General features: G+C 41.1%; 1 protein-coding gene across 1 annotated transcript in view; it reads right to left on the bottom strand.

Annotated features, from left to right (window-relative positions):
* SORBS2 (sorbin and SH3 domain containing 2) overlaps positions 1-17,904 on the bottom strand; it is a 311,892-nt gene extending 293,988 nt beyond the window's left edge. Inside the window, exon 1 of the mRNA XM_014537084.1 lies at positions 17,734-17,904. The gene's annotated coding sequence lies outside the window, so the exon portion shown is untranslated. The remainder of the gene's footprint in view (positions 1-17,733) is intronic.
* Between the last annotated feature and the right edge of the window lie 3,775 nt (positions 17,905-21,679).

The raw sequence follows: 21,679 nt of genomic DNA, 5'->3' as shown, positions 1-21,679 counted from the left end.
AGGAGGAGGAGGAGAAGAAGAAAGAACACTCATACAAAAAAACAACAACAAAGAAAGAAGAAATTTAACAAGGGCGTATAAATATAGGGTCTGGCCTCTACGTCGTTAACAGACATTCAGAGTAAGGAAGTAAAAGTGGGAGAAAAAGAATTCATATGTGAGCTTGCCTTGGTCAGTCTCTTATGGAGGAGAAGAAGAAGAAGAAGAAGAAAAAGAAGAAGAAGAAAGAACACTCATACAAAAAAAAAACCAACAAAGAAAGAGAGAAGAAATTTAACAAGGGCATATAAATATAGGGTCTGGCCTCTACGTTAACAGACATTCAGAGTTAGGAAGTAAAAGTGGGATAAAAAGAATTCATATGTGAGCTTGCCTTGATCAGTCTCTTATGGAGAAAACTTACTTTATATGTAAACAAATAAACACCTTAGTACCAACTGCAGGATGGAGTTCAGTTCCCACAATCAAGAAGAAATGAGATTGTCAAGGGCGGGGGAAAAAAGGAGACATATGGGATAAAAAGAATTCATATGTGAGCTTGCCTTGGTCAGTCTCTTATGGAGGAAACTTACTTTATATGTAAACAAATAAACACCTTAGTACCAACTGCAGGATGGAGTTCAGTTCCCACAATCAAGAAGAAATGAGATTTCATAGAAGTAGATGAACAGTTCTGTGAAGGGAGTGAGTGGAAGGCAGTTCATACAGGAGGGAAAAGGGGATCGATTCCCTGAGAATCTGGAGAAACTGTGTGGAGGGCATTAGGGGTTTAGGAGAGGGTGCTAAGTCAGCTTTTAATAACCCACACACAGTTTTTACAGTGTCGGCTGTCACTGCCAGCAAGTAGGAAGGGCTGTGATTCTATGCACCTTTTAATCTTGGATGGCAAGGACGGTGTTGTATACTGTGGCCAGTGACTATTGCTGTCATTAAAAAAAATTCCCCACACATTAAGTACTAGGTTGAGTAAAAATAGACCCATTAACTTTTACCAAAACAACACCATTAAGGATCTAAACCAACTGTGTGGCCTTTTCTCTCTACCCAAAGCCAAGTTTTATTAGAAAATGTGACGAGCACAGAGTCACCTGAAGGTAATGTCAGAGCTGCGTTCACTGGCAAGCCTGGAGTAGTAGGTGGTCACCCTGGACTCAGTCTCCTTGGCCAGCCATAATCCCTTTCTGTGAGTCATCCGACGGGAACACACCCTTTTCTAGCAGCTCATAAATTTTCTCCAGACTTTTTATCTCTGTTATAAATGCAGATGTTTAAGGATCACTTGTCAGTTATCCTTCTACGCTGTTCTCAGCTCTCTCTAATCAACCCCTTTGCACTCATGGGAAAAGCAGAATTCTTCCTATTACTTCTGCTTCACTGGCTCAAAATGCTCCTCCTAAAATTGTGTTCCTCTCCCAACTGAGCATTTTTATCATTGCACCGTGGAGAAGACGTGTAGGTCCCATGCACTCAATGCTGTGATGAATACTCAGGAAGACACCGTTGATGGAACATCCCTGTGACTGCTAATGGCTAGTTTCCTCAGGGAAGGTCTGAATCACCAGCACCAGCACTGTCTCCAAGGCAGTGCATTGCTCATGGATAATTATGTTTTCATGTCTTGGTGAAAACACCATCCGCCCAATGATCTTCTGTCTAATTTAAAGTTACAGAACTTCTGCAGGGTGAGTGCAGAATTATTGTGAGCTATAGTATTTTAGCAGCAGCTCTGAGAGGACCAGGGCAGTGACTGAAGAATCTCTATGGGTCTCTTGGTTTGCTAGGACTGCTATCACTATCGCAAATTCTGTGACTTAAGCTGCAGAAATTTATTATCTCACAGTTCTGGAAGCTGGATGTCCAACATCATGGTGTCGATGGGGTTAGTTGTGGTCGGTTTCTTCTGAGAACCGTGAGGGAGAAGGTGTCCCTCTCTCTTCTCTGGCTGCTAGTGGTTTGCTGGCAATCTTTAGCACTCCTTGGCTTGTAGATTCATCGCCTGATCTCCACCCTTATCTTCATGTGACATTTGACATTTTCATGTGTGTGTGCATCTGTGTCCAAGCTCCCTCTTTTTATAAGGACACCAGTCATAGTGGATTAGGTACCTACCACACTCCCAATATAACCTCATCCTAACGAATTAATTTAACAACAACCTATTTCCAAGTAAGGTCACATTATGAGGTACTAGGGGCTAGGACTTCAAAATATGAATTTTGGAGCACACACTTTAACTGCTAACAGTGGTGTTATGGTGAAATTAGGCCACCTAAAATTAGAATCCTTCTTGAAAAGATTTAAAAGCTTATATATAGAAGTTGACCACTGATTGGCTCTTAACTCTATATCTAGCCTACTATGGTGCACACTTCCAGAGATTCTAGTTTTGTTCTAAATTTAAAATTTCTTCTTCAAGGCATTTCTCCCCATAGGAAAAAACACAAATCTTTAGGGGAGACACATTCTCAAAATTTCCCAGTAGATTTCATTCCCAGGAGGCTCTTTCTTTAGGTGAAATTTTGCTGATTTCTCTCTTCACCCTCATGACTTTTCCTTCAGGCCCTAATGGGATAATATAGAACTCAAAGACTATTTGAGCTCTGCCTGGTGTATCTCACTTGGTTGGGTGTCATCCTGTGCACCAAGAGGTTGCCGGTTCAATTCTGGTCCCCTCATAGGGGGTGTGCAGGAGGCAACTGATCAATGTTTCATTCTCACATCAATTTCCTCTTTCTCTCCCTTCCTCTTTTTCTAAAAATCAATAAAGATATATATATATTTAAAAACTATTTGATGAGGGTCTAGAAGACAAAAGGATTTTCTTTCATTTATTCATCTCACAGGTGGTGTTGAGTACCACTCTTGGTGGTACGACCTCTGCAGACCCCTAAGTATGAAAATATGACCAAGGCTCTCTCCTTGCTACCTGGGGCTGGTACTCTAGTGGTAAAGCCAAATGAAGATAACCTTCTTTAATAAAGCAATTCCATTTTCTGAAATTGAAGAAAATTTTACCCTTCTGCAAAGCAATGTGAGATTTTACATAGTGACTAAAAAAGAATATTGGAGAGAAAATAAGGCAGTTGACATCTGAGCCTGAGTAGATACTCAAAACGAGGTCCCTGTTCCTGAAACTCGTTCCCAGTGTGCATTCCTAGACTCCTCTAAGTACAAGGTACTTGATCATGACTCTTGTGGTTAGTTTGTTACAGAGTCAAGCAGCTGTTGCATAATTTGCATTTTAGGTGTTTTGGTAGCATCTTTTTAAAATTTTTATCTTTTTAAATTTCAAATCAAATAGTTAGAGATATTGAAATAAACCATCAACCAAAAGTTATCACTGTTCTTTCTCGGTCCCTGTTCCTGAAACTCGTTCCCAGTGTGCATTCCTAGACTCCTCTAAGTACAAGGTACTTGATCATGACTCTTGTGGTTAGTTTGTTACAGAGTCAAGCAGCTGTTGCATAATTTGCATTTTAGGTGTTTTGGTAGCATCTTTTTAAAATTTTTATCTTTTTAAATTTCAAATCAAATAGAGATATTGAAATAAACCATCAACCAAAAGTTATCACTGTTCTTTCTCCAATTCTTGATGAAAATACAAAGAGACACAATTCATACCCACAAACCAATGGGCAAAGTACCAGTTGCTCAATGGGCCATGTAACAAAAACCAAGCCAAATAACTGAGAAGCTTTTCTTTATCTTAAAGACACAAGGGGTTTAATCCGATGTATTTTCTATTTCCACATGCCTGTGCCCCACTAAGCAGGGACTGAGTCTCTACTGTCATTACAAAATTTCCCATTTATGATTTCATGCTTAAATGCCACTTGTTTGTAATGGGAACTCAGATAAAAGCGATAAGAGACTACTTGTTTAAGAGAGTCCTTGATTTTTGCACCAGTTTGCTTTGTCCTCGTGTGCTTGTTGAAATGTAGAGACTACAAAGTAATAGCAAAAACATAAATGGAGCTATGTACCTGTACCATTCCAAGTGCTTGACTAATATTAAGACATTTAACCACCAGAATAAACACCACAAAGAGGACAGCATTTGGACAACTGAGTAGCCATTGTCAGTCCCCAAGAATGCGTTCTGGAGATATACAACTTTAGGGCATTGATAGGGTTAATTATCAGCCATTTGAAACTGTCTGGTTAAAAACCAGGGAAGTGGGCTGTCTTTGAGGTGTGTGTCTAGGTGAAAAATGTGATTAACTCTCCAGAGAGGCATCAACAGTCAAATTGAGGTGTAATTTGGGAGCCTTATGGGAGAGAATGAAAAAGAGACATAAGTTATCTCTGAAAATGAAGTGGGAGGGTAGTGCACAGGTAAGTTTTCAATGAGGAGGCATCTGCTATTCAAACTGAGACCCAGATTTAGATGCACCTGAAGAAGTAAGCACAAAGCCTCTACAGGAAAAGTAGCAAGGGACATAGTTCGTTCTGGCTGTGGTTGGCCCCAGGTTTGCCCTCCCTCTGAGCCTTCAGCAAGCATTTACTGAGGGCCTGCTGATAGCAGGGATGTTACTAGGTGCCAGGACTACAAAAAATTGGGGAGTTCAGCATAGGCAATGGACCATCCTATGAAGCCAGCACCCGATGTTAGAAAGCCACTAAATATATACCCAGCAGGTATGGGAACTCAGAAAGGGGAGATTTTGGAGAAGTTGGTGATGGGCTTTCAAGACAGAGCATTACATGTTCACAGGTGTGACATATTCAGAAATTAATTTTCAAGTAAATCCCCCAAATTTGACCTCAATTGTAAGCCTGAGTTTTCCAAGCTGACCCCTTGCACCACTGGTAATTGTATGATAACCATGAAGCCCATATTGCTGCGATTATCCTAATTGTGAATATTCTGTCTCTTCATCAAGCCACATGTCCCAATTTGGTCAACGTGGTTAATAGAGATGCAATTTGGAGCAGGTTCCCCTTGCTGCCCACCTGCTCTCACTGCTGACAGCACAGCACAGGACTGGTTATCAATTTCACTGAAGGTAGAAATTGCTCAGGAGTGTCTAAACAGAATGTTTTATAAAGCAAATGCATTTTCTTAGTGAGAGATAGGGCTACATTCTTAGAAATTTCAGCATGTTAATTTTTATTCTAAACTTAATTGAACTTCCACTCACAGTTGTCTTCTTGAACGATAAGTTATTCTATTCATAAGGCATTTGATTGATTTTTTTTAACTTATCATAGAATAGATTTATTTACCTGAAGCCATGTCTGTGCAATGGTTGTTACCAGCACAGAAATAAACTGATCTCTATTTACAGTCTAAAGTCAAACATGCGTTGTGATAAATTGACATTTAGCATTTTATTAAGATAAATGCATCACGATATTTGTATTGCACCAACATCTGTCTACTGCTTCTGATTTCATTAAAGAAGTTATATTTAATACAGTGCAAAATAGCTATTTACACACTAAAAAAAAGTAAGTTATGAACTGGAGGCCTACATTTTAACCATTCAACACCTGTAGTGTTTTCAATAAATTTATAAACTTGATTGATTTTTAATTATGATAGAGTTTACTGTTTACTTGTTACTTTAATCCAATTTTAAGGAAAAGCCCCTAGTTTTATAGTAGTGTGAGGGTAACTACTTTAAGAGAATTAGGTGAAAGTGCTTCTTAAACCTTTGAGAAATGTATTCCATGTCAGCAGTGTCATTTTGTAAAGTATACCATTCTTTGTAATTTATTAGCTGTATAATCGTGGGTGAGTTAACGTTTCTCAACTTCTATTGATTCATTCATGTGATAGGGTTGATATAATTTCTTAACAGAGATATTTTGAGGAGAAAGTGAAATGGATGTTTAACCATGTGCCTGAATTCAGATCCCTTGCTCTATAGTAACACCATAATCTCTTAATGTCAATGTTTACTGGTCCAGCTTAGTAATTACCTTCAGAGGTGGGGACCCCGCATACCTCCTGAGCAAAAGAGCAAACACACTAAATCCTTTCTAAAAAGAACCTCTAAGACTGTTCTTATGTCCCAAAGTGGGTCTGTCCTCCTTCCCCAATAAATATATCATGTTCACTCTCCTACAGAACTACTTGATAACTTTTGATCTTCTTTTCGATCCTTCAATCTTTGTTCTTTAGTGGCACACTGTCAGCTGATGACCTTAATTTATATTTCATAGAAGTATTCTGGTGAGAATGACTTCATTTTCTACCCCAAATACACCACTTTACCAAAATTCCTCTTCTCTCCCATTTTATTGAACTGTCTTTCCTTCTCTCTGTATAAGACAAACCAGTCCACTGTGTACTGGAGGTTTACCTCTCTCACTACTCAATAAATTCTCCCATGCAATTATTTTTAATGTCTCCCAGAATCACCAGTTTCTTCCTCCTCACTGGAACAGTCCCATAAGCATTCACATATGTTGTCATATTTTCCATCTTAACAAAAAGTGAGTGTTTTCCTTGGCCCACATCGCCCTTGAAAGGCTACCCCATCTCTTCATCCCCTTCCCAGCAAGGGCTTACACTTTCTTAGCTCCCATATTCTTGATAATACACTCCAGCAAGCCTTTCATCCCCTCACACCAATGAAACCATTCTTGTCACAGTCACCAACACTCTCCATCTTGTCTAATCCAAATGTGAATTCAAAGTCCTCTTCTTACTTGATCTCTTAGTAGCATTCGACCCAGATGACATTCTCCTTCTTGAAGCATTTCTTATCTTCTAGGACACCACACGCTCTCTGGGGTTTACACCTATATCACTGACCATTTCTTCATTTTCTACCTCTAAATGTAGGAATGCTTCAGAACTCGGTCCTTGGTGTTTTCTCTCCTTTGCTGAACTCAGATGGTCCCATGGTCTAAATGTCATCTAAACACTGATGACTCCCAAACATATATCTCCAGCCCTAACTGCTCAGATGTCTAGACAGGTGTAAACATTCCAGTTACCACTTGGATGACTAATGGAGGCTCACACTTTTCAAGGCCTAGACTGAATTACAAATTTATTAAACTCCTTCCCCACAAACTCGCTTCTCTGTCATTTACCCTATTCCTCACATACTTAGCCCACCATAATATATCAGAATTCTTCCACCATAATATAATCAGAAACCTCTGACATCTGACCATGTCCACAACCATGACCTCTAATTACCCCTATCCAAGCCCCTCATCTCCTCTGGCAGTCACCAAAATATCAAAGCAGCATTGCTGAACTTTGACATCATGAAAGTGCGTGCCTCCAGATGGGATGACACATAAAACATCACTTAGGACACAGTCTTGCCAAAAACATATGGACGGTATCTATTCAAGCTGTAAGAACGAGTTTCAGTTTATAGGAGACAAAGGGGATGAGAGACATGGTAAACATCATAATGAAACAATCACACACATTCTGATTATGGGACATTTTATAAGACAATTAGTTCATTATCTTCAAAAAGTCAATGTCATGGTGGGGGAATAGAGTATGCGTGTGGAATATAGTAGATTAATAGAGGCTAATGCATGAGCTTTAAATATAATCTGATTGGAGAAGAAAAGAATAAAATAATTAAAAAGAAACAAAGGAGTTTAAAAATTAAATAGACCTTCGGTAATATCAGGAAACTATTAATTTTCTTAGTCACATTATAGAATTGAGGCTATTAGGAATAACACCCTTACTCTTCAGTCATCTAATATCTAGAGTGAGTATGTCATGATGTCTGCAACCTAATTTCAAATGTTTCTTCAAAACACATACACATAGAGTGTAGCAATATGGAAAAATGTTAATAATAAAACCTAGGTAGTGGATATTTGATATACCATTCTTTAAACGTTTCTATTTGTTTGAAATGTTGAATATTTGTTTGAATGTTGAATATAATAATGTTGAAGCAAAACTAGTGGTGGTGTTCTGGAAAAATACCCTCCAAAGCTATGCTCCACTTATACTTGTCACTCTGCACTCTTTACTGGGAACCACTTTATGAAAATTCCCTACTCTGTAATATTGCATAAATATCCATCTACTTTCCTTTTCCAAGTATGATGCAAATTTTAACAAGTGACTGGCAAGAAATGTAGTTGAGGGCCTCAACGGCAGGTGTTCAGTACAATATTAAAGCCATTGTGTAGATATTGGCTTGGAAATATCAAGACTTGGGCTCCGACACTTATACTTCCATTAATACGTTGGCCAAGCCACTTAAATACCTACATTAATCAAGGCTCAATTTTATTTCATATTAAAGGATCTGGATTTCATATATTCTACTTCTAACTAATGAGTCAAGGCTATGAATTTATATGGCTTAGTAAAATTAGATACCATAATGAAATACATAGCATGTCTACAATTTAGATCTATAATACATAGTGCAGAAATCACACAGCACTTTTGATGCATTTACACAGTTTACATTACAAAAAAAATTGAAATGTGCCACAAAGTCATAAATATTGAACAAGGAGGTGTTGACATACAAAATAGTTCTGCAACGTGTGTGTGAAGCTTATTGAAATCAGTCATGAAATGCAGATCAAGTGACTTTTTGTCCTAGAAAATGAAGAGGAAGAGTATAAAATGTATAATTCTGTGAGTTTCATGAAAGTCATCAGTAGGCCAACAAATATTATGGTGGGTCCAGCAACCATGAAATAGTGTGTATTCCCTTTAATCCTATGGCACAGGTAAGTTTAGAATTGGTACCACTATCAACAGCTGAAGTATTTGTGTCAAACATCTGTTACACATCACCCCCTTCTTGAATTATTCCAAAGTAGTATCTAACCATTCACAGGGGAAAGGGCCCTGATTTCAAGGCTTTGAAGGATGCTCCAAATATAAGATCACTAATGCTCTGAAGACCTTTGGAGCTTGTGAATCACATTAAACAAAATGGTCATATATGCCAATGCTCTCCACATTTTACTCAAAATCAGTATGATTTGGAAAGGGCCCCTGAACATTAAATAGAATACTGGCCTTCAGCAATTATTAAGATAAATGATCATGAGTTTCAGTTTTATATCCCATATATGAACTAAAACTCATGAACACGAACAGCAGTGTAGTGGTTGCCAAAGGGAAGCGGGTGGGGGAAAAATAGGTCCTGGTATATGGTGACAGGAGAAGATTTGACTTTGGGAGGTGAGCACATGGTGCAATATATAGATCTTGTAACATGGAAATCCACACCTGAAACCTATATGTTCATGTTGACCAATGTCCCCCCAATAAATTTAATAAATAAAAAAGTAGGTAACAGAAACAAACAAAAAAAGATAAGCTCTGTGATTGCTTGGAGGCTTAATCTGCCTATTTGATTCTGTCACCTAGTCAATAGAGCAGCTACTGCAATGAGAGGTTTATAATTTTGAGAAGTTTATTAACTTTATCAGCTCTCTTCTAGCAGAGCAATGTTGAATAAATGAGGAAGCCAAATGGAATGTATAGACAGCAATATCAACACATACAAGATGTAATCATATTAATTAGCAAATTTTAAAAGTTTGCCTTGAAAATTTTGACTTAAGTTAGGTCAGAGGAAAGCACACTTAAGGGACAACATTTTATAGCATGAATGAAAAATGATGCTTCAAATCCCATGTCATTTCCTGATCATTGTCCAACTTTGGCACATTAGACAGTATACTGGTACTTGATTTAATCTACAGATCTTCTTATAGTATTCCATTTATTATATTTTTACAAAACACATTTTTATTTGCCATTTTTATAATAGAGGATTCTTGCTATTCTTATTACTCATTCACTCATTCCACAAACATTTACTGAGAATCAAACAAACATAAATAAAACATGATCTGTATGTTAAAAAAATGAATAGGGTGCTGAAGGAGACCAGGGGAAGGTCATCTTATCCATGTGGTGTAAGTGTGTGAGCAGTGGAAAGGATGAGCGGAGGATGGCTGTAAGATGTGACATGCCAACATGGAGGCGTTCGGGGTAGGAGGAGGGGAGTGACAGGAATGAGCGGGTGGAAGAGCAGCTCCAGGTAGAAGCAGCAGCATTCAGAAAGGCTTGGGGTGGGGAGATAAGAAGACATGTTTGGCAACCTACAAGTAGTTCAAAATGTGTGGAATATTGAGTGAGGGATGCAGAGACAATTAGGGGGAAATCTCATGTGTTGAGAGACGACCAAGAAAGATTGTAAGCCATGAGTGAAACTAGAATTTATTCTGAGAACAAAGAGTGATCTAAAAAAGCTTAACGAAGCTACTAAAAGAGTCAATTTGGGTTTTGGAAAGAGAGCACTGGTGTTTATGCACAGGCTGATGGGGATAGGCTAAGAGGTCAGTTTCAGGTTTGTTGCCATAATCTGAACAAACAAAAAATTAAGATTGTGGACTAAGGCAGTGGCGGGAGTGGAAGAGAATGAGGTGGACTGACCGTACAATAACCCCACAAATATGCTTGTATGTTTAGCTGTCTGAAAGAATCTGAAAATGTGTGAGGCATAAAACTTGTGATGAGAGTTAGATAGAGATATGAATTCCAGAAAAATCAATGTGTGACATTTATTGAGCAGCTGATGTTTGAAAATATTTCCCCTTGGTAGATAGTGTTCTAACCAAAATGTCAGCAAAGGGAATACAAACAAAAGGAAACAAAATAAAAAACAAACCTCTATCTCCTGATCCCAAATTTTCTCCTCCAAATAATGGATTCATTCTTCTCAAAAATATGCTAATGGGAGAAATTCAACACTTATTGTATATCTGAACCTAATTGTGTAAACAGGCATAGTTCACAGCTCACGTCTTTAGAATATGAAATGTGAAGGGCCGAATAAGATAATAAAACCTTCCCCCAAAATGCCAGTTAGCTTTTCATTTTGTCAAGCAGATAAAGCATATGTAATTCAATTATATAAAATGCAAAATGTGGCTTATTGGATTGCTCTGTGACTCCAGAAATCATCCTTCATCAATGACTCTCTGGGTTAGGGCAATAAAATCAGAAAAATCTCCCCAGAAAATAGCCCAACATATGAGTCCCTGGGCCATAGCTTGTCACTGTCACTGCTCCAATTTCCACCCCATTCTTCAGCAGTCACACCCCACAGTAAGGATGGGGTCAAAGGAGGAAGGGTGATTTTTGCCTCCAAAGTTCATGGCCCTGGCATTCATAGCTTCCCCCCTTTCCTTTTTCTTGAATTCCCTCCCAATGTCTCCCTACTCCCTCATCCACAGGAATGCCATCCATGGATGTGGTTAGTCTTCGTGTCCTCAGTAATGGAACTCTTAGGGGATACACTCTCTAGATAGGGAAACCTCGCAATCCTAATTAGTTTAGTATGGAATGGAAGGCTTTCTTCTCGAGTTCCCTTTGCTTTCAATCTCTTGAAACATTGCCATGTTTTTTCTTCTATAGTAATTCACCTTTTCTCTAGCCTGAGCCATCTCCCTCAGTTAACTTAAAGAGCCAGAACGGCAGCGTGTAAAGGATATGAGCATTAGATTTACGCAGACTTGGGTGCAAATCCAAGCTTTCTCATTTCCAGCTCTGGAGTCTTAGATAAGTCTGGCTGCTTCTGTTGCCTCATCTATAAAATGGGGATTACAAAATCCCTTTTCTCATGGGTTTTGAAAAGTAAGTTTAAATAAATCAATTCATGTAATGTGCTTAGCATATGGCCTAGCTCCATGGAAGTGCTAATTTGAGTGCATTGCTATTAATTCCAGAAGTATTGCTTCTTACTCTATCTAGACTATCTGGCTGGTTTCTTTAGAAATTGATGCAGTCCTGGATGTCTTCTACAGGGATGCCCTAATCTAGCTGCTCCTCTGATCTTATTTCTAATGTTTCCTATGAGATGAACTGCAGTTACCTGAACCTCTCCAGCCCCTATCAGTCCGTTCTGGCTTAAGTCTGGTTTTGTTTATTTGTTTACATAACATCTTCTCTAAAATTCCTGGGCTTCTTCAGAATTTTCTTCCTAAAATATTGGCCCATCTCAGAGAACAGTTTCACATCCCCTAAAACACATTTGGCCTCTCTATCTTCTACCCATCCCACCTGCTATTCATTCATTCATTCATTCATTCATTCATTCAAGCTAAGACAATTACTTTTTTTATACAGTCAGCTAGATCAAAATGTAGTGGGGAAGACAGACAATATATATGATGAGTAGAATAGTGAATTTCAGTATGAATTAAATAACTTGTGTAAAATATTGACCTAAAAGAGCACTTAGCAGGTTGTGAGAATCATCACATATTAGCTATCTTATTTAAGGTACAAAGAATATCACTGGCAAGAAGCACATCATCCTTGAGCTATGTGTTCAATGATGAACTGGAGATTTCTGGGCAATGGGAAGAGGGAGACATGCTGCATTTCATGTCAAGGAAATAGCAACACATGTAAAGGCAAACACAGTGGGATGCAGACTAAAACAGCATACCATGTTTGTGAACTCTATTGCTAGAGAAAAAGGTTGGAGAAATAGGCAGTGGATTGGTTTGGGCAGGAGGCAGTACTGCTAAGATAGAACAGATGACAGATAACAAATGTCTCCTCTATTCTGTGCCAACTATTGCATTTGGATTTGACTCTGGAACAGAAAGAATTATTTCCAAATTATTAAATGTTTACCCTGCAACAGATAGCATCATGGATACTTGACATTCATTATTCTATTTAAATTTCAAGTGACATACAAGGTAGATAGATATCAGTCTCATTTCATTGATGTGGCAACCAAATGGTTAACTACTGAAAATGGTATAGTCAAGATTTGAGCTAAGATCTATGTAAGTTCCAAGTTTGTATTTGATTATTCCACATTTTGGAAGGGACTGGGCTTAGTGAGCAGTGGCATATTTCGAAACTTAAGTAATATAAGACCAATAATTTTTAATACACATTTTGACTTATTGAAAGTCTGATTTTTAAAAATTAGTGTTGCTTTTTCCCCCTCTAAGAGTAGGCTGCGTGACACTTCAGAAATTATACAGTGACCTATAAACAGTGGCTGTCTGTTCTTATGGTGTTGGAGGGAGGGAGCTCAAATGTCTCTGTGAACGAACTATGAATGGACTAGAATCACCAGGTGGTTCAAGAGGAAGCCAAATGAACATTCAAATGTTTCCCTGTGTCTTCCCATGGGAAAGATTCTAATGGATGGGATTTAAAGAGAGGAGGGAAGGATAGCATCTTACACTGATTGCTTTCCAGGTCATAAACACAGATGCTCCCTCCAAATGATCCCTTCCTGACATCATACCCAAACAAAACAACTTTAAATAGCATTCCAGCAGAATAACTCCATGGTTTTCCGTGACCTTGTTTTATAACAACACAGTCCTGGTTGTTGACAGGCAGGCACCATCACTTCACCACTTCAGGCATATTAAGGAAAACACAGTGGGCCTCCTTTCCCAGCCCATGACAAAGACTTTGGAGTCATAAGAAGGACTCACAGAATTGTGAGGGATGAAACAGGGCTGCTCATATGATGTCTGAAAAATGGCTTTCTATGTCCTCTGATGATCAGAGTGGGGTTGATCACCCCGGCTCATGCCAGAGCTCCTTCACCTGACTCCAGGACCCAGCTTGCTGCTGGCCAGGGCTGCTGCCCTTGGCCCCTCTTGGAAGCCACCCCCCTCCCAGGAGGTGGCAGATACTTCTGGTGGTGTCCCTTTGCAGTCATTCTCACCAGCCCTCCCTGACACTGAACAGTCTGGACTTGGCTCCTACACTAATGAGAGTGACCTATGACTTTATCAGTGTGGATTTATCAGATTTGCTTGGGCATAAACACAGTCCCCTGGTATCAGCAATAGCACGAGAATGCCAGGAGATGTCGAACAAAGGTAATTTTTCCCTAATTCACAAATTTAATTGAGAAGTTGAATGGAGGCCAATCATATGGCCGCTTCATCCTTCACATCACTTGGGTAGCTCCATAGTTCAATGTGCATACATATGAGTGTATTTCCTAGGTGGCAGGCCTTTTGCTAGGCAATGGTAAATTTGAAGTCGGGCTCTCTCCTTTCCCTGGAAGAACTCCAATTTAGTGAAGGAAACATACAAACATCCCCAAAACTAAAAAAAAAGAGGCAGGATATGAAGAGTGGTGGAACAGAAAAGTTGAAATAGCTTTTCATAGTGTCACTTCATCCAGAGGTGCTTGCCTTTCTACCGTGGTCGAAAGGTAGAATTTAAGACACGACACAAGTGGGAATGACCTTGGAAACATCAGGACCCTCCCTTTCCCATGCTGCCTAGGCAGTGCTCTAAATATTTGGTCCTTAAAGAGCATGCAGCCTCCTCTAGAGCTAACCATTCCTAAAGAGACGGGAGCATAGCAGCAAATGAGATTCATTTCAAGTGTGAGAATCTAGGAAGTGCGGTTGAGTCGCCGTGAGTGGGGAGAGTTTGGAGGGCTCCCCAATGTGAGGATCATTCTCGCTCAACAGGCTGTGCCATGTTCTATGTTTAGATCTAAGTTGAGTGCACAGACAGCCAGAGTTAGTTCTCCACAAGGCCATCCTTCGTGTTATCTCCTGACATGCACTCTGGCAAGCCGTCACGCCGTCACGACCAAACGCCAAAAGGCACCTGCTGAACGTCATATGATTTCTTCATGGGAACAAGTAAGAATTGAACAAGTTGCTCTGTTCAATTCCCATCTTCCAATGAAGGTCAATTTAAGTGCTCCGGAGAAGGAAAGGTCAGGGCATGAAACTATTCTTATCTCCGTCCACAACTGTCTTCAAGGTGGGCGGGGCTGCATGCGCAGCACAGCGCCCGGGTGGGCGGGGACTTGACGCTGGGTCCCACGGCGGGTGGGGGTCTGGGTCTCGCATGATTTTGCGCGGTGGGCCTCTAGTTATGCCGTAAAAACAAAATTTGCTGTGTTTCTTAGATTTCATTTCCTTTCTCCCCTGTTTATTCCCCCTTCGAACTAGTAAATAAATTCTTTCTACAAAGAGCATGAACTCACTATTTGCAGCAAATATCCTCATGGGTGGCCAAGAAAAACAAAGTATGATGTATCCTGTCTCTCACTAAGATTGCTGCCTAGCTAGGCTTCCCACTTTATTTTAGACCCACAGCCTAATTTTATTGTTTTTCATGGACCTGGTCTCTCTGTAGGCACTCATTAAGTCATCTTGGTATGATCGGATGTTTTCCAGCCTCTTCTAGACTGTCCAATGAGCTTTTCTTCTCTCAATAGCATCCCTTTGGCCTGGACCTCCCCACCTTCGACTTTTTGAAAAAGTCTCTCTCCTACTCAGTGTGCCCCTATCAGCATCTGCTCCCAGGTCCTGCAGCAGGCCAAGGAGTAATAATATCCTCCAGTAGTCTTGCCAAGGCTATTTGCATTTAAATAGGATTCAATGCATTACACTGAAGGCAATGGTCTCAAAAGGTAGACTTAGACAGTACTGAGGAGCTGGAAGAGAATAGAGGGGGTGGAGGATGGAGATGAACAAGAGCCTTTCTCCTGTGCCGGCAGTCAACCCCCTCCTCTAAGTGTAAGGAGTAATCGAGTCTCCACCCAATCGGCCTAATAAGGTCACAATCGACTTTGATATCATCTTTTTAATTACACCCTTCTCACATTGACATGAACTACTTACAATTATGTGGACTCCTAATGCTCGCAAGCCAGTGGGTGGGCCTAATCTGCCCAGGCTGCGCAGAAGGAGGAGGCGGTACTAGGATTGCAGCCAGGTCAGTCTGGTGCCAAAGGCCAGTCTGGGTCCTTTTTTTTTTTTTTTTTTTTTTTACCCCTGTACTGCCTCTGAGCAAAGCACCCCTCCTTTTGCTTTACTTCATTCATTCCCTTTACCCTGTCTCCTGATGTCCTGAAAGGCTTTATCGACTCTCACCCTACTTCTAAGATTACCTTTTGACTGTTCCTTTTATTCTTCCTTTAGTAGAAATAAATTTTACATCATCGCAGGTGTCAGAACACTTCTTAAAGCTCAAATACAAGATATTAACTTTCCTTATCCTCTTCTGTAAAATAATACTAATTCCATATTTCATCCATTCAGCAAAGTTGCTAATTAAATCCCAATGGACATTCAGTTAATTAGTTAATTGTGCCTTCTCCAAAGCAATGTCTTTTGAACACAAGAAATAATAAGGTAAAATTTTTACATATATGAAAAAATATTCTCATTTATATTTCATAGTTGATATTTGAATCTTAAAACTTAGAATTTTAATTTTTATAATGTTTTACCATAATGAATTACGTGTTACGTATAACTAAGTAGTGAATTTTCAAGTTTAATTAGTGATTTTTAAATGTTAGCTATACATATTAGTATTATTTGCTATATCATATTCTGTAAATAAAATGGTGTACTTTATAAGTATTTAGGGAAACTAAAATTCACAAAGTGAATCACAAGAGCATAATCGATGATGTTACAGAGGCCAAGTGTATTTAGCGCCACAGACCAAAATTAATAAATAAATGAATAAAAACAATGAATAAAAAAAATACCTCTGGCCTGGCAATTGAGAAACTATAATCAATGCCGTAATATTTCCCCTCTTTTAGAAAATAATTACACAAAGGGACTGCATTACTTAGGAAGGCTTCCTGAGATGCAGTATGAAAATGTTAGCCCTGACGATTAGCTCTGAGGATGAAGATTTAAACGGGCCATGCTTTTGAGAGATCCCTGGAACACGGGGCCAATCAACCCTTGCCTTCATTCATTTCTGTGCCCTGGGACCACAGCTCATCTCAACTGCAGGCCACCACGGAGAACCCACCTGGGAGCGATTCCCAGTGTCCCAGAGAGGAAAGCAAACAACTTCCCAGAGAAACCTTCCCATGTGGCCACCAGTGTACTGTATAACACATACATTATTCAGTCTCACCTAATGTAGAGAAGAAATCATCATGTCCCTCTTAATATGTAATACATGACGGAAGTCCCTGTTTTACCCAGCTCTTCCAACAGATACCGGATCAGAGGAGAGACAAAAGCAGGGACTCACTCCCAAAATTAAATGCTGCACAAAGCAGTCTCCTGCCTCACTCCCCTAATGCAATATGTGTCTCATGGGGCTTTTGTTCCTCTCTCCAGATTGAATTACCCTGCCAATTACCTTGGCAACTAAACCAAGGGCTCCCCATGGGCTGACGGCCTTTGGGCAGTGACACCAGCTGTCAGAAATAAATGACAATTAAGGCGTCTGAAGTATTAAGCCCGATGAGAATATGCAAAGTGTCTGCTTTTTACCAAACTTGTGTCAAATGCACAGAGGACCCCCCTTATAGTGACACAATTCTTTCTCTACTTTGGACCAGCGCTGTGGCCCTTTCTGTCTCTCAGGCTGGTAGACAGCTGGGTAAACTGCCGCGCCCGTTATGATATGCACCCCCGCCCCAACTCCCTGCCCCCCAGGTCTCTCCCTGGGTCTCTGTAGCTATAAACGGAGCAGCCTGTGATGATGTTAGCGCTGCATTCTTCGCCAGTTTATCTTCAGAACAATAGCAACACTAACAAAGAGTCTGTCCTCATAAAGGCTATGCACAGTCAGCCTCGGCCACTGCGAGTGTTTCTTTATTCTGCTCGTTGCCCACTCCCGCGGAGGCTAACCCCCTTCCCAGACTGGCGTGTAGGCTGAGCACGGGAACAAAGCATTGCTAGAAAGCGGAGCCCTCCCTCCAGCCAGCACCTCTGCTTTCCTTGATCCCTCAGCAACACAGCAGCAGCTCAATGAGAAAGAAGCGATACCTTCGAACGGGGACATTCCAGCACGGGACTGTCGCTGACCGGCCGGACGCTGTGCAGAACGAGTTGTCTGGGCATGCACCCTTTCTTCTTAGCTCCGGGTCTGCCTGGTGGCCGCTGCCCACCCAGGGCGCATTCACACCGTGCGTGTGGTTCCCGTCTGCACTGAAGGGAGACTGAGCAGCTCAGCTCCGAGGCATCAGATCTTAGACCCTCGCCATCTGATTGGCTGCTTCCTAGCCTCCTGCCTCTGCCTTCACCTTTCACTGAGCTCAATGTATGTTCCCGAGGGACACGGTCAGAGCACTGCCTGGGAGGGCATTGGTGGCAGGTTGGAGCGGTCTGCCTTTCAAACGCAGGAACGTGATTGTCTATGAATGTGTCTAATGTTGGATTTTCCAGAGGGTTACCTGAACTACCCAGGAGAAGCCTAGTAAAGGGGATGTAATGTAACAATCGCAGTTTTATGTTTCCTTTCTGAAAATACCTTGAGTCTACTGCACGCATAGCACAGTGGTCAGGTGGTGTGTCTGTATAATCAACGTTAAATCAAAACAGATGGGATGACAGAGTATATTAAGGGGGTTATTAAAAATGCCAGGAGGCGCCAGGGAATAAGGCTACTGAAACCATTTCAAGGAAGTGCTATAAATCTCTTGCACGAGATGCTCTTACAATATTTATGGTTCATTTTATGTGGCTATGATCGCGAAAACATAAAGCTCAATGGTGGGAAAATGGGAAAGCCTTTGTTAACATCCCCAGAAGAAAAGTAACAGGAAAAAATAGGGAATCTTTTATTCTCTGAGAGCAGGCAAAATTAGAAAAGAATAAAAAACTGTATAGCTTTATTATCTCCCATCCATATATTAGATTCAGTTTTACACGTGACTTGACTTCGGTCAATGCTTTCTCATTGAGTACAGGGTATTTAAAAGCAGCCATTGGCACATTATCTTATCCAATAAAGAGGGAATATGCTAATTGACTGCCCCGCCCTCAAAGATGGTGGCACCCACAGCCAATAAGGAGGGAATATGCTAATTGACTGCCCTGCCCTCAAAGATGGCAGTGCCCACAGCCAATAAGGAGGGAATATGCTAATTGACTGCCCTGCCCTCAAATATGTCAGCACTCACAGCCACAAGATGGCGGTGCCCAGTCACCTCAGCCCTGCCGGGGCGGCAAGTGTGCAGCTCCGTGCGCCTGCCTCCAGAGTCCCCCAGTTCCCTCAGCCCCCCAGCCACCCTGGGCCAGCCTAAGGCACAGACAAGCCTCGGATGGCTGCTGCCCAGCCGCCCAGGGCCGCCCAAGGCGCAAGTAACCAGGGCTGGCCGAGGCTTGCGCTGCCGGCAGTGGCAGCAGCAGAGGTGTGATGGGGGCGTTGCCTTCCCCTGATCACCGGGTCACCTCCCACCCCTGAGGGCTCCCAGACTGTGAGAGGGGGCAGGCTGGGCTGAGGGACGCCCCCTCCAGTGCATGAATTTTCATGCACCAGGCCAGTGGTCCTCATACCGTCATGCCATGATGCCATCACAAATGGCTGCACGCACAGTGGAGGCGGGGCCCGGCAGCTTCCACGCGGCTTCCGCCGGGGTTCCTGTGGCCCCATGCCCACTGTGGAGGAGGGACCCTCGGCTCCCGCATCCCTCTTTGGGGCAATCCATCAAGGAGCCTGGGATGGGTGGGAGGGGCCTACCTTTTTGGGGCGATCAATCGCGGGGCTCCTGCACTGTGAGAGGGAACAGGCCAGACTGGAGGGACACCCACCCTGAGTGCATGAATTTCATGCACCGGGCCTCTAGTTTAAATGAGAGGCTTCAAATTAAAGATAGTGAGTTGACTGCATACACTTCACCTTCTCTTCCTCCTAAAGCCTCACTGAAATGACAAAGTTTTTATTTTAAAAATGATAAAACCACAAGGACAAAGAATTGGGAAAATTGCAACTGAATTTAGAAAACTAGAGAGCAGGGGCTAGGTGGTAAGTGACCAGGGAAAGTGGGAGCCTCCACTAGCGATGGGGAAAGTTCAGAAGGAACCAAATTCACAACACACCAGCTCAGATGCACTCTGGGGCTGAGATATGATGGAGGTGTGGAAGCAGAGTTCAGGTGGGGCTCAAACGCAGGTGGCCTGACTGCCCACACCCACCTTTGCAGAACACTGCAAAGACTAAAGAGTGTCCCTGGACTGGATGGGTAAGAACAAAGGTACCAAATGTAAATATGGTTCATGGAAAATAGGCCTTCTCTCTCACACTCAACTCCTAAGAGACAGGTGTGTACTGTATATACAGCAAGGTGCATCCTCTCCAGAAAGGACTTTGAAAAGTGTTCTTGGGGATTCTGATCATCCCGAAAGATAAGACTTAAAGGCATTAATATTGGTTCCTCTAAGAAATGGCCCAGCCAGACCACCCAGCTGGGAAGGACGCTTAATAAGCTCTACACATGAGTCTTTAGTACCCCACTCCTACATATGAGCGGATCAGACAAATACCTAATATCAAAGCAGAGACCAGAAACAGGTAAAGAAGCAGACCGACAAATCAATATGGGGAAATGTAAACTGGAGGGAACAATGGGAACATCGTTTAAATGCTAGCATTCACGTCCTTGTTGAAATAAGAGAGGCACAGGCAGTTCTCACTCTGCGTGGTTCCAGTATGCATGAATATCAGTTGTACAGTTTAGTTATAACACCGGTCCCCTGGTAATGCAGCTGAGATTTCAGTTACCGTGGTATACAAGCATACCTTAGTTTATTGCCCTTAGCTTTATTGTGCTTCACAGATACTGCATTTTCATCATCAGAGCAAGACCCTCCACCAGCAAAAAGGCTCAGTTGACGGTCAACAGTTTTTAACAATTAAGTATTTTTAAATTAAGGTATGTAAATTTTTTACACATGCTGCTATTACACACTCAATAGACTGCAATATAGAGTAAACATAACTTTTATATGCTCTGGGAAACCAAAAAGTTCATGTGACTTGCTTTATTGAGATATTCACTTTGTTGCTGTGGTCTGAAACCAAACCCACAGTATTTCCAATGTATGCCTGGATTAAGTATGGGTAACTGCATAGTCTACAACCTTTTCTGTTCGCTCTTCTGCCCACAGCCACTAAGTAATACTAGATGCACATCATGACCAGTGACCAATCACATCACTTCTTTCAAAGTCTATCCGTGATTGGTTACTGAACTGGTGATTGCTAGCAAGATAAGAAGGGGCCTACCTGAACCATATTGTAAAAGTCCAATAAATATAAAGAACAAGGTCAAGTGGCTTCAACATCTTTTAGGTTAAATCACACTAGGAACAGAAAGTCACTTATGGTCAGATTGAAGACTGTAATTAAAAATAAAAAAAAATGGCTAGCATTCAGGACAAGTGTTGATGATAGCTGCCATATTAAAAGAAAATGGTGATTACAAGGGAATAGAAGAAACTTTTATTATCAATAAAAGCTAGTTTTATTGTTTCAACAGTTGGCTGGATTGATTAGTGTTAAGCTTTCTTGTGACATTGCTAGAGCAGAAAATGCTGCTGTGAAATTTGCACCAACCTTCCAAGGATGGGTTAAGGCAAGAGGACATTATGATTGCCAAATATTATGTAGATGCAAGTGTTCGTGATTAAAAGGATGAAGATGTCCAACAGGAAGTGATATCAGCAAAATAATTTACATCAAAGGGCTTGCAGAAATATTTCATGACACTAAAAGCACAAAGGATAAATGGTTTGAAGCTGATCCAAACTTAGAAAGGAGTGTGACAGCTCACCAAGACATGGTCAAGATGCTCACTGAGTATTGTATCATGAGAAGGTGGCAAGCATCATTTCCAGATAGAAAACATTTTTGATGTTTTAATGTTTTAAATTACAGTGCACTAAGTAAATGTGTTTTATTATTTTATTCTTTCCCTGTACTTTTAAAACT

This window comes from Myotis brandtii, unplaced genomic scaffold (assembly GCF_000412655.1).
Source record: "Myotis brandtii unplaced genomic scaffold, ASM41265v1 scaffold1719, whole genome shotgun sequence".
NCBI classification, from domain to species: Eukaryota; Metazoa; Chordata; class Mammalia; order Chiroptera; family Vespertilionidae; genus Myotis; species Myotis brandtii.
Note: the sequence above shows the minus strand (reverse complement) of the source record. Positions and strands in the feature narration are given on the sequence as shown.